Raw genomic sequence first — 11589 nt, forward strand, 5'->3', positions numbered from 1 at the left:
TTTCCAGCGGTAAACGCTATAACACAAGAGTTTCACTATTACAAAATAGAGGAACCTCCGGGAGAGTACGCTCCTTTCGAGGAGGTTGAAATCCCACTTAAATTTCAAGAGCACCTGCTCTGGTTTAATGGCGCCCTAAAACACAATGATCACATAACTAGGCTCGGTCCACTAGGTAGACCAGGAGCCACGTGGCCGGTTCTAGCCAGCTACACACCACATCCTGACATTGCAAAAATGTCTAGAGAAGAGCTGTTAGCACAGCTAAACACATTAATAAAAATACATAGGCAATTAGTCCAATATGTACTGCGGACTGCAACAGTCCAGCCAGCTGTTAACTCACACCAGCTGACCCCTCATCAGGGGAACACAAATAAAATTACACCACAGAACATACAGTCATGTCTTGGTAAAACACCCGTAAAACGGGAACAAATTCCTTTCTGGTTAGCCCAGAAAATCACTCAAATAGAGGCAGTATTTCCTGATACTACCCCTATTGAGAAACACAGAATCTTGACCATCTGCCTTCCTATGGGAACCGCACCACACGTGGAGGACTGCGACACTTGGGGTACAGTCTTTGCTTCCATTTACACAAAAACACACGGTGTTCCGTCTATGGCGGTAATACCAGACGTGCTAAAACAGATTCAAAATGAATTCGGTCCAGAACCAGCTTTAAATCTAGGTATGAAATTACTGAAAGACTTCAAGCAGGTCACGGCTATATTATTAGCCAATGTAAAGGGAGAAGCAGCATCTGTGGCGATTCGCCAGAAGTTGAGGGAAAAAGATATAAAAGATCCTGTTGAGCTTGCAAAAATCATAGAAAAATGCTATGAAGAATTAGGTAGAGACAGCTTGGGTGGGAAACCAGTTAAACCCCAACTGCTCGAAAATCCAGAAAAATTATTTATTAAAAATAATTCAAACACTCCTAAAAAGAGCTGGGATGGAAATAAACAATCCACTCCCAAGGAAAAAGTTTTCCAGTCCAGAGGAAGGTCTCCTCGACGGAGGGAAAGAACTCCGACTCGAGAACGCCAGTCTCCCCAACGGGAGCCCTCTGAGAAAAGATATAACCTTAGAAATAGGGATAATATAAAAAGACCTGATAGATATCAAAGTATTGATACACGTCCCTCTCGATCTCTTCCACAGAATTCGGAAAGAAGAGGACGGTCAGACCCAGGAGAGCACACCAAGTCCAAAGACAAGGAACCTGCTCAAAATAAGAAATCTCAATTTCAGAAAAAGAAGGTAGCCAGTATTAGAGTAATCAACCATGCCGAGAATACTGAGGACACAGTTGAAAAACGGGGAGTGGGCATTGACAATGTTGGACAGTGCAGCAGAAATCAGTATAGCGCGCAAGATCTTGAGGAGTCATCTGGAGACAGTGGACACGAATGAATACATTCAGGTTGAAACTGCCGACGCCAGGCTTAGCGAGCCCCATAAAATATACGAAATAACATTGCGTATAGAGGGTGATAAGACTAGGAAAATTAAGGGTCTATTTTGGGATAAGCTCTCAAAAGGCTATGATATTCTGTTAGCTGAAAAAGATTGGCCCCCGGAGTTTGTCAGGGAGTGCCCTCGTGGCGAGGAAGTGATTATGCCTGCCTTCTCGAATCACATACCGATTCACAAAAAATACACATATGCAAGGAAATGGGCTGTAGCCCAGGCACCTGCATTGTATAAAAATCATGTAGGATGGGATGAGGATTCACCTCCTCACAAAATCCAACTAAAAAGTGAACCAACTGCCCAACGGCAGTATCCCATAAAGCAAGAAGCTAAAAAACAGGTCAGGGAGATCTTAGATCAACTTGAGTACCAGGGGGTGATTGAAACATGCACCTCTCAAATGAACAATCATTTGTTTCCTGTCTCCAAGCCAGACAATTCAGATCGTCTAGTTTTGGACTACAGACACCTTAATACATGTTGCAAAACTTTTGCAGTACAAAACTCGCATAGTGCAGCCCTAATGAATAACATAGTTAGGAAAAAATACAAAACGACATTAGACATTTCTAATGGTTTCTTTTGTCAAAACATTGCACCAGAAAGCAGATACTTGACCGCTTTCTCCGCATTTGGGTCACAGAAAAAATTCTGTCGACTCCCACAGGGGTTCAAGAACAGCCCAGGACTATTCTCAGCTAGGGTAACAGAGTTACTACAAATCTATGATGATGAAGCATTATCTTACGTAGATGATATTTATCTCACAGACGACGACTTGGATACTCACTTGAAAAGAGTGAACACCATTATACTTGGGTTCGCAGCAGAGGGTTACAAATTCAACTTTAAAAAGTCTCGAATTGCCCATCTGACAGTACTGTTTTTAGGGTACGAATTATCAAGTGAAGGAAAAAGCCTAGCGGACAACTTCTTAGAGAAGTGCGCTGTACTCCAAGCTCCAAAAACGCTGAAGAATTTACAATCCATACTAGGTTTTTGAATTTCGGAAGAACTTACATCCTAAATTACGCAGAGAGGGTTAAACCTCTCTACGAACTAATAAAACCTGATTTAAAACAAATCAATTGGACTCAAAAACACAGAAATTTTGAGATCACTGCAAACAGACATGTTAGCAAAAACAAAATTAGATACACGTGACAACACGATCGATCTTGTAATCCGAGTCATCCCAGGAAGATGCGGATTCACGTACCTAACCTCTAATGAGGGAGAAAAGGTACCAATTTCAATTAAGTCTCACTTGTACACACAAGCAGAAAAAACATTCATTCGCACAGAAAAAACTGTGAACGCAGTGCAAATCGCATTAGCAAATGAAAGAGAACTAGCACACGGCAAACGGATTAATATCCTTACAGCGGAATCCGCCTTCGAAGCGCTATTCAGCCCAGTAAACCTGCCTACAGTGTCACTGGATCCAAAATGGATACAGTGCATAGATTCTCTAGGAGCGGAAGACGTGAAATACTATTTCGCCCCGCAATACGAAGAACTGAATGATTTAGAATATGAAGAAGAATATCCTCTGCCAATCGAAATCCTGCCTCTCCCACAATACGCATGTATAATCTATACAGATAGCTTTGTACAGCATTTTAATGTAGAGAGTAAATCCTACAATGCAGCATGTGCGATCATTAAAGGTCGTTGGCTGTGCGGTAAACTCAGACCGAAAGTAACAAAAACTGAATCTGTAAGAAACTGTTCGGTTCAGAGAACTGAAATCAGATCTTTAAAGATGGCGCTCGAAAATGCAGAACGCGAATTCCCCACACTTATCGTGTGCGATTCTCATTTTTGCGTCAATTCTTACAACAACAAACTGCAGAGTTGGATCGAAAACGACTACAAAGATGACACAGGTGCCACAATAAAGCATAAATTGCTTTGGGAACAAGTAGCTCTTTTACACAAAGAACTACAAAAGACTCACGTGATTCACGCACAGAGTCTTCGACGTGATGGCGTTCACGTTGCAGGGAATTCATTGGCTAATACAGCCACCACGGAAGCAACTAAACCGGCTTCCGTAGCCACAAAAAAGCGTACAGATAAGTATATAGACGGGGAAACCATGCTAGCAGTAAAAACGACCGTAAAAGGCGACTGTGCAGCACTACCCGTAAACTATCCACTCAATTATGCATACATAATCGATGCAAACTCCGTTCCTTTTGCTCGAATCCCTGGAGTGGGGGACAGAGTAATTCCAAACAGGAGCAGGAGGGGCTTCCTCTTACTGGAAGCACACATGGGGTTGGGTCTGAAACACCAAACAATCAAAGCCTCTCTGAAAGAATTGCAATCAGAGTACTGGTGGCCAGGAATGAGTATAGATATTCAATGTTTTGCTCAAAATTGTGAAGACTGCAATAGAGATCGCAGTAATGAACAGGCAAGTGTAGTTTCAGGATCCCTTCTAGACAGCATAAGGCGGTCTATCTGCGCAATCAAAGAAGAGAAGCGCGTCCCAGTGTACAACGTTTAAGACGAAATGCACTTAAAATAATGAGGCCACCAGCACTCGGCTGACGCCTAGAACTGTTATAAAAGATTAGCGAGTCTTTATCGGCACATACGCAATTACCACGTTCCATTCTGACCAGGGTCCTGCCTTCAGCTCTCGAGCTTATAGGGAGGCCATGGCCAGCATGGGAATTGGGTTGCGGTATTCTTGTCCGTCGCATCCCGAAGGGAATAGTGTGGTAGAAAGAAAAAACCGTGACATAAAGCAATCTATAACAGCGAAGGTATTAGGTTCAGGCGCTGGGTGGGTCAAACATTTAATAAGTGTCCAGACTAGTCTTAACAACATGCCAAGAAATTCTCTAAAAGGTTTCAGCCCATACGAACTATTGTTCGGAATAAGAATGAACGTTCAGGACCTCGATAGTCAGATGTCAGTGGTACAAGCAGAAACAAAGCAGTTTGAAGTAAAAGACCGTTTGGCTGTTTTACAGGAACTGAATGAAACAAGAAAATCATTAAGCAACATAAAGTTAAAGCAACAGCCAAGTACCACTGACGAGGCACCACCCGCAACAGCCCCAGCAAGGCCTGTCTGGATTCCAAAGATTGGGGATCTAGTCAGAGAAAAGATCGCGGTTAAGAAGGAATTTGGGCCTTCTTACAGAAAAGCAGTACCTGTCTTAGCAATCACCGGAACAAGATCAGTTGTGCTACCGCCCCTTGCTGGTAAAAAGGAGAACAGAGTCGTGTCTATCGATCTGGTAAAACCACAAGCATGTGGCCTATAATCAACAGTAGGCCCAGTGGACTCCCAAGAAACAACAGAATACCCAAACTTGCAACAATCCAAGAGGTTCAAACTGAAAGACTAATCACATTCGATCAGCCTGCAGTGCACAATGAAGGACTATGCAATACAGCCATGGAACTCGTGCCTCTTGAAACACAGATTGAAACAGTTCGTCAAGAAACAACACCAGTCTACAATGATGTGGCATCAGAAAGTGCTACCGAGAGACAGATTGAAAGAACAATCCCATCAATTGACAGAACTGCCTCTGGTTATTTCATCAACTTCGACAACTTCTCTGAAGATTTAAATGACCCCGAAGTGATGCCAGAAACAAAAAAGTCTTTTAAAGAAAAAGCAACGGAACTCTTTCATCAACTGAAGGAAATCTACCTCATTTCCCCTTGGCTAGAGTTCTGGTTCGGTCTAGGTGTATTTTTCCTCCTGCTTTGGCTCATCATGGTACTATGTTTGGGAAAATTCATTGAAGGAAAATATATTACAATGGACACAGCAAGTCAGAACATCAACCTAGTCCTGAAACCACACAGATCATCCCACTTGAAGAAAAGAGAACTGTCAACAGTTAATGTCACAGCAATCCCAATACCTGGTGGGGTAGTATGGGAGAAAACAGACTATGAGATCTATGGTCCGGTCGAAATCCTGAAGTATCCTCATCAACTAAAGGTTTCCTTAAGTGACTTTGTTACACCAAGTACATTCTCTGATGATTGGGACTTTAACAGTATTAATGACATGATGTCTGATTTAGTAATGTCAGCTAGATTCACAGATCATGATTATTTACAAGGTTCATCTAGTTATGAGCAGTTATTCTGTTACACCCACTATGGGGATCATTACTTGCATAAATCTGCACAGCCTAGAAATGTTTTTATGTATAACCAATGGGAACATTGTTCTACACCACCTAAAAGCAGTTCTAAAGCATTTTTTGAGAAATTCAAATACTTCTCAGGGTTTAACACCAGTGATGCAGAAACGTTTTATTACAAACTGTTAGATAAAACAGGAATGAAAACAATGCTGACAAATTCTAAATTGATATATTCAGAAGCATTTTATGACAAAATGATGACAATTGGTTTTGATTATTGGAAAAATAATATTGAAACGAAAACAATTTGGGGTACAAAAGATTGGCAGGTGCAAGGCATAGAAGCACTGTTTAGAACCTGCATGATACCAGAATAAATGTTATTTTTAAATGACACTGTACACCAAACATCTTGTCTTGGCCTAGCTAAGAACAAAGAAATGAAAACACCGTCTATACCAAAGCCAATAGCTGAGAATACAACTGCAGATAATGAGTTAGACGTGTCACACATTTTACATTTCAACAGAACACATCCTGATTGGAAAAAGTGGTTAATCTGGCCTACAGACACAAATAGCTGTCAAGATAGGTTCCTGAATAAAACACAGGGGTTAAAAATGGCCAGATTAGACCCAAGATACTCCCAGAGACAACATCCAGGAATTATAACCACATACAGTGTAGGCAAACTCTGCCTAGAATGGCTAACTACATCCACACTGGCTGAAATTAAGCAACACTTGTCTTTATTAAAAGATGGTGCTGATTTGCGCGATTTCATTCTTGGACCACGCAAACAGCGTCAAAAGCGTTTCATAGCGACCAGCATCTATGCTGCTTACAACGAGGCTTGGAAAGTAAAGCAAATTGAAACTGCTGAAAAAATACGAGAAATTGATCGTATTAATTTGGAAAAATCACTTTCTGTGGTAGACAATGGGTTAATGACTCTGTCTTCCAGAATATATTCTTTGGACAATATTGTATCCTCTGCCTTTGATGTGATAGACAGAGATTTGCTAATGTTACAACATGGCCAGTCTCAATTACGCTCTATTATAGAACTAGGCTGGACGCTGCAAAATCTTCGTTCAGGCTATGTGCCTTGGCGTCTGATAAACACAACGTCATTATTTTCCATTTTTAACCTTACTGATAAACAGATCAGTTTGGCACAGAAAGGAGCAGACTATACAATCTTGAGCATCGAGAAACTCGAGAGATTACCATTGACAATGTCAGAGAGCCCTGTCATTGAATGGATAATACACGGAATTATCACAATTCCGATAACAACTTTCCGTTTTAAAAAGTGCCTTGAATACATACCTGCTGGCCAATATGAACAATTGGGTAAGGGATATGTTAAATCCGAATGGAAATTACCATACACTCATTCTTGCTATAGTGACAGCGACAAAAATGTATTTCTTAGTGGTGAAAATTGTAAACACTCACTAAGCGGTATACTTTTGTGTCAGGGTATTAATTTACACGGAGCATGTGATGGAAATTCAAATAACCTTTCATGCCACCAGCTAGTCACACCTGCAACTCAGATAGAGCCCTTCTTTATGCAACTCGCAAACGGGAGTTACATTCTAAGAACGGATCACAGGTGCTGTGGCCTCGCGCCCGGACTAAGTTATCTAGTAGAAGTAACGTCCATGGTCAAATGTTGTATGCAAGCATTGTTCCCGAGCGGGCCTCCAGACTTAGTGACTCCCCTCTGGCCTCGTCTGAATCTCTATTCTATACGAATTGATACATTAAGCAAAATGAAATCTGTGCTTTTACAGACAACAGTGCCTATAACGTCATCTAAAGAGACGTATGATCTTCTAGTCGCAAGGACGGCTACTGAGGTCCATGACCTTTTATCAACAAATTGCCCTGTGCATTTCGTACAAATGCTCGACCAACTCCTTAACATGTCTAGTGCTACAAGCATCCCAGGCATATTTAAGACAGTCTTTACGGGACTGCTAACACCCTTCCAGGCAATTTTGGGAATCTTTCCTAATTTTGTGCACTCCATCTTTGGTGGTATTCCACTATTTTTTGGACTCATCGCAGGGATTCTATTTTTGACCATCCTGCTACGTTATGGCAAGCCTCGGCTCAGACATAGCTCCCATGGGAATGGAAGAAACAATCCTAGCAATGTGCTACAGGGACAGGATAACTAACGTCCTCGGATTGGCCAGGCTGAGAGATCTAAACATGACCTGGTTCCTTTCATTCAGACCAATATGGCAAAATTGCATTTTACCTGTGCTACGGTGTATGCTTTGCGGCGAGGAATGCGTGTTGGACGTCTGTCTTTCACTTCCATCAGCAGTACCAATGGACGTCGATACTTTGCTAAGTCCAATAACGGCTCACGCATTGTGTTGTCCCCAGCCGCTACCAATCCTGATGACGGCATTCGTGGAGACTCCTGTACTACAGCCAAGTGGTAACAGTGGAGCGAGTGACAAAAGCAACATCATCCAGGTACAACGTTCTGTGAGCATTGCTGGTCCTGCCTTCGATGACAGCAATCATTCTCACACCTGCCAAGTTACAGCGCTATCTAATTTGGTTGAACTATCACCTGATTTTGTAGACCAATTCTTTGTGAGCCTGTCTGATACGATGTTCTCACCCACAGAGAAACAATAACTTTTGAAAAGCTTTCCGACACACGGCGTTCCCATGAACTCTGAATTCGGCCTTCAGTTTTGATCAACATAGAACTGCCAGGAGCTTTGGTAAACTGATTTTTCTTTGAATTGGACAATTTTTTTAATATTGACCCTTTTTGGCACGAACAATTCTTTGCTTAACGTAAAAAATATTCTTAGAGAACAGAAGCTTCACACTTCTATTTCTAAACACATCTAGAGACATAACAACATAACACCAGCCTCTAGCACACATATTATTACAATGCATTTTTATGTGATGATTTATCTCGCATTTCTTCTGTCAGAGATACTTCATGTGTAATTCTTTATGCATAATCGTTCATTGATTTCATATGCAATAATTTTTGAATGATTACTATGCTTTTAAAACTACGTACAGTACCTAAATTCCATGTATTACAAGTACGCCTATTTCGAATGCATTTATGTATTTTGGGGTGGGCTATGTTACACAATGTTACACATGCATCTAATTGCTTAGTTTTAGTAATTTTGATGGACATGAATTCGTGGAGTGGGTGTCATGTGCTTATCTAGGTTCCTGATCGATACTGTGACCTTATGCCCCTATTCGGCTATAAAGCCCCTTTTTCCCTATATTGGCATAACCGTTCAAGTACGATTTTCTGAAAAGTCATCTCTGGCCTCACACGAGCAGAGCCACAGAGCCACATTCCAGCATGACTCTCTGCTACTTCCTTTGCGACCAATTAGTGCAATGACAGAGCAGCAGTCACTATCTGATATTCCTAGATAACACTCCGAGTTCTTCAACAAGATAAAAACTTAGCAAACCTGGAAATCCCCGCTTGCTATGTTTTGATTAGTAATGGAACTCTAATGAGCAACTGATAACTATCACTTCCTAGTGACATCTTAATTGACGTCTTATGTCCAGCAAACTTGCGTCAAACCCGGCACCTGTCAATTATAAATATTACCAACGTTGCCTTAAGCAATGAGCGAACATGTTGCTGATGCCAGCTGCCTGCATGACCCCGTGTTGGTAAAAACTAGCACTCTGTCGCTGCAGCCTGCTATCCTGTGGTGGTGAAGCTGCTGATTACCATTATCGCCGCTACAGCGCGACCTATGGTGCAGTACGCTTGAGGAGCCGTGCAGCCGTCCTCTGCGAAGACATCCAGCCCAGCTGCCCGCGGACGCTGTCACCCCTCCTTCCTCGACGCGCTGAGAGAAGCCGCTGCCTTTCTCGTGCAGAGAAATCCAGTCCCGGCGCTTCCAGTTTACCCTCGCAGGTGACTGGGATATCGAGAGAGACCCCTGAAGGAGATACCAATCCTCCATCATTCTATTCAGAGGTATGGTGTTGACTAAACCCTTAGACGAGAATTCTTGAAACAAACCTTGGCAAAACCAACTTAACTTAAGCTACTTACTTACTCCCCCTTCTCACGTGTTAGGCCTAGGTCAGGCACACTGGGGTAGGCTTAGTTAGAAGCACCAGTTGAGTATGTTAGCCTAATGTATATATGACTGTATATATGTTTTATTACTTTTAAACCATTGTATGGCTAAGAAACCATATCAATGCTTTTACAGTTCTATTTCGCTATTCTTATCTTACTGTACGTACTTTTTATAATAACAGTTATTGCAATTGTGGCAATACATTTCTCTTGTATGAGAAGAAAGACTGTTCAATAAATGTTAACCCTTTATTGATAAACGCCCGTCTCTCTATTCTCTACATACCGTGAAAGTAAACTGCACTAGACTGACTGAGTGAAATCTATGTCTATTGTTTCACACGACCCTAGAGATCGACTCTTGATCTGAGGAGCAAAGTTGTCATGTTGCACGGTTGTTGGAAAGCTGAATCCCTTCTTGTCTGTGCCAAGGAAGCTGATCACTTCCTATGCAGAGAAGAAAGTTTCCAGTGACCTCTGAGCTAGTTGGTAACACAACCCAATTAAGTTTAGCATAGTCAGTGGAGGCCTGGAATATAAGCAGTTCCACGTCGATACTACTGTTTATGTTATTCCAATGCGCAGGGCCTAGTGGGAAACTAGGAACTACACTACACTACCTTTCCCGGCCTCCTCATTGGCCTGTCCCTTTTACAGTGCATGTTGGATTTTGTCCGCTTGGCAAGCTGGAAAGCTAATGCTTGCTAAGTGAGGCAGTAATGCTTTACAGGTAGAGCATACTTAAACTGGATCAAAGATCCATTAGGGGGTGAAGTACGCTGGTCCAATTTCCCATTAATTATATCCAAAATGATATAGTCATGTTCTGCACTTAAGAGACAACGTATTGCTTCTACTATGTCAGATCTTATTATTGAGCAACATTGCCTAACCTGTCTTATCCAGTGGATTACCAGTTCAATTCAAAGTAAGCTTTATTCGACAATACATGTCATGAAAGCATTGTACATAAAATACTGATTAGGAGAATAAAACAGTGGGTTAAAATATTATAAAAACATATGCAAATAGTCATAAGAGAATCAGTTCATCGTAATACGTTAAGATAAAATAAATTCATGAGATGAGATGAGCAGCGACGTGGGAAATTTCAAGTAGGTAACTAGATCATTAAAGTATTTAGAAAACGCCAACGCTCAATAATGTGTACTGAGATCACGTGCACAGGTGGCATCATTCCAAGTTCAATTGTTCACGGTCAGTAATTGTGATCTTACGGTTTACATCAATCTCCAAAACTTTGGTACTGGAATTGCATAGTGGGGTGATGGATCAGTGCGCAAAAATCTCAGGGCAATGCTACTTTTATTTTTTTTAACTTTATTTAGGTATTTCCATACAGAAACAATGTACACATGAGTGAAACTGTCACAGGTCATACACAGATTAGCACAGAATCAAGGATGTACAATTAAGTTATGCATATAGATACCAAAAGTCCTAGTAGATGGCTAAGTTTGTAAAAGAACTGAGAAATAAAGACCCATAAACACGGCCAGTCCATCATGCCGAGGAGTTTTTTGTCCGCCCATTTGTTGATCATCAATCCTGGTAAATCATGGACTTAAATGCATTACCCCATCAAAGAAAACATCATGGCCAAGACATGTGCTATATCTTAAATGAATGATCGAAACCTCTGCTTGGCTGGTCATCCCACCCCGGATGGGGCGATACCCCGTTCAAGTGGTGTGTGAGAGGGTTGTTGGTGTGTCTCAATGTATGTCCTCAATGGACCCCAGATATCCTTCGGGCGAGAAGAGGAGGGTAGAGTGGTAGCGTATATTTAGCTAGTTATGCTGCAGGATGCTAAACTATCCATCAAACTCTGTGGCGTGGGGA

The sequence above is a fragment of the Lissotriton vulgaris genome, chromosome 1_1 (genome assembly GCF_964263255.1).
Source record: "Lissotriton vulgaris chromosome 1_1, aLisVul1.2, whole genome shotgun sequence".
NCBI lineage: Eukaryota > Metazoa > Chordata > Amphibia > Caudata > Salamandridae > Lissotriton > Lissotriton vulgaris.